The 2994-nt window shown below is 42.3% G+C and overlaps 1 non-coding gene across 1 annotated transcript; it reads right to left on the bottom strand.

Annotated features, from left to right (window-relative positions):
• Positions 1-1556: 1556 nt before the first annotated feature.
• Positions 1557-1631, bottom strand: Trnas-cga (transfer RNA serine (anticodon CGA)). Its single transcript has one exon. It is a non-coding gene; the product is annotated as a tRNA-Ser (tRNA).
• Positions 1632-2994: the final 1363 nt, after the last annotated feature.

Here is a 2994-nt window from a genome sequence, read left to right as displayed (position 1 = left end):
AGTGGAACAATAGCTTGCAACATAAAGGAAACACAAGATTAAATAATATTAGTGTATTCACAAAATATTATACTAAATTAAATTACATAGGCACTTACATCGATTCTGTTGCTGTGTGCGACTATGACCTAGCGAGATTGCGTCTCAATATAATAGAGTAGCAAACAATTATCTGCAGCGATGGTAGATATTCGTCCGGTGTGTACGGCTTCCAGAACGAAAAAGGTGCCATCTTCTCGACAAAACAACTTAACTGTGTAATGATTCTAATGTTTTAGCGGTTGCACTCCACAGCCGATACAACCGCTAATACTAATTAATGTCTTAAGTAATTCTTTATTTATATTCTGAACTTATCTCTACGTTTTTGCAATATATCCACGCACATCCTGCAAATGTGCCTTTAAATTGCCCCCTGAATCATGAGGCGAAAGGGCGCACCTGCAGGCGAGCAGTTCACCCTAAAGCACATTCAGTACAATATTTTCATACATATTGAAATACAATTCATGATATACAATGTTTGAATCAGGCGCGTGAATGTTGGTATTGCGGATGCCGTGCATGCGCAGTCGCGTGCATTTCAGTGTGGCAGTAGCCGTTAGAGTGTTAGTTGAACTCGCGATACGGTAATCACAATTTTTATACAGTTCGAATGTGCGTGTTCGCAAGACATCACTGTGTCAGGAAATTCCGTTAAGTTTTTACAGAAAATATACACTAACATCTAAAATAGGTACAATAACCTTAAAACTACTAGATATGTTTAAGCAAAATACATTTCATTATTGGTCATTGTATCTCATGGAAAGTATTACATCTTTCTGTTTCAGATTAGCTGTCCTAATACGACGTGTTGTCGTTTGCAGTTCATACGACATTAACGCAAAGATAAGCATTGCTTTGGTAGTTTGCATAACGTAAATGTTATTGCATATCGACGTCACTGTTCACACATTTGACAACCGATATATAGGCATGTTCACTCGTTGAACTGTTTATTTTCACTGATGACACTGTTCTTCCTAGGTCATGCATCGCGTGATAGAAGCCCGGTGGATTTCCATTCTACAACCTAAGTTTCGTGAAGGCTCGGATGCAAGACTTCAGACGGCAAAATGCTGGCATCGATCCTCGATTTGTCCAGTTGAGAGCGACCGTCGTATTCCGAGAAGTCCCATCCAAAATTCCTCCACCCGTGGAGTTGACTTCAGTGCTGTATTGCGTCACTACAAATGACATTGCACTTTACATGAACAGTTCCATCGCGCTCACAGTTTATCTGGCGATGTACAAAGAATGTTTGTAAAACAAGTTTTTTTGCAATAATGTTTCATCGCAATCGTTCTCATAGCGATATATGAAGAATAGTTTTAACATCTTTGCACACATACTTCATCGCGGTTGCAGGCATTTCGATGTATGTAGAATGCCTTTAAAGCAGTCTCTTTCATTTAAATCTTGTGGTTTACCACATTTTGATACATATAACAAATTCTGATCACATTTACATACCAACATATTACATTTTGCAACTTCCTGGCAGATTAAAACTGTGCGCCGGACCGAGACTCGAACTCGGGACCTTTGCCTTTCGCGGGCAAGTGCTCTACCAACTGAGCTACCCAAGCACGACTCATGCCCCATCCTCACAGTTTTACTTCTGCTAGTACCTCGTCTCCTACCTTCCAAACTTTACAGAAGCTCTCCTGCGAACCTTGCAGAACTAGCACTCCTGAAAGAAAGGATATTGCGGAGACAGGGCTTAGCCACAGCCTGGGGGATGTTTCCAGAATGAGATTTTCACTCTGCAGCGGAGTGTGCGCTGATATGAAACTTCATTCTGGAAACATCATAGCGAAAATGAGCAGATTTGCCTCTTCAAATGTACAGTATGTAATGCAAAGGGATGACACTCAATGAATTGTATTAACACGCCGAATCTATATCCTGCTTGTCAGTGAGCAAGATTTGAAACAAACTGCTGGAGGAAACGTTTCATTTGGGATCAGATTCGAGGGGCGACATCATAGGCTGAGTGCAACAGAAAGCTCTTAAAGCGACCCACGGCGTGGGACTACAAACAGGCCAGGTGACTCATCCAGGAGGGCAAGTACCGGGCCACCGGAGTGGTACGGAAATAATTTTTATAAAAATGCGTTGGAGAATTTGCAGATGGATACAAACAAACCAGTGACACAGTCGATCATGTGAACTGTGCGTGGTATGTTCGTGATGTACGCATATAACTTTTAGGCGTCTGGCATGGGCAAAAAATGTCCGATTGGCTGACATGGACTAGGAAGGAGTAAAGTGCCGAAATTTCGACGGACTTTGATGGTAGGCCCTTTGCGATTGCCAGAGATAGTTTCCACAAAATAAAAGGAATTATACTATTGGTTGGAAATAGCCGTGACGTGGAGCATGAAAGGACCTAGGTGGGGGACAATTTTGCTGCGAGAGACACAAGACCGAAAATTTCGTGAACTGTTCTCAGAACCAGCATCAAGTGCATAACGGGGCACATAACGCTCTGTACGACAGAAAGGAGGAACTTTGTCAGAACACTGCGTTCACTTCGGCTGACATTCAGCTAGGTATTAGCTGTGGCGTCATTGAGCTCCAACAGTGGAGAAACGAAAGAGCCACATAGTTAATTGTTCTTGCGAGAACTGAGAGGGCCTTGTAATATGCACACTGCTCCATCCATGCATGTGCATATCGCCATATTTCAAGACTGGGGATGAGTGCATGTTTTCTCGCCTAACGAAAATCATAGGTGAGTTCCTCCTGATAAAATCAGAAAAGGTTTTGATTAGCTTTTATAGGACGAGAGCAGCCATGCAGCAGAGAGCTCATCGCAGCTAAGGTAAATATCACGTGCAGAGGTGTAAACTTGTCGGTTCACCAGTTTGTGTCCACTGTGAACTTGAGCAACCTTGAGTAATCTTTTGCTCAGCGTATCACAAAAACTAACCATCCTCCATAGACCTG

Source organism: Schistocerca cancellata, chromosome 8, assembly GCF_023864275.1.
Source record: "Schistocerca cancellata isolate TAMUIC-IGC-003103 chromosome 8, iqSchCanc2.1, whole genome shotgun sequence".
NCBI lineage: Eukaryota > Metazoa > Arthropoda > Insecta > Orthoptera > Acrididae > Schistocerca > Schistocerca cancellata.
This window is presented reverse-complemented; position numbering and strand designations above follow the sequence as displayed.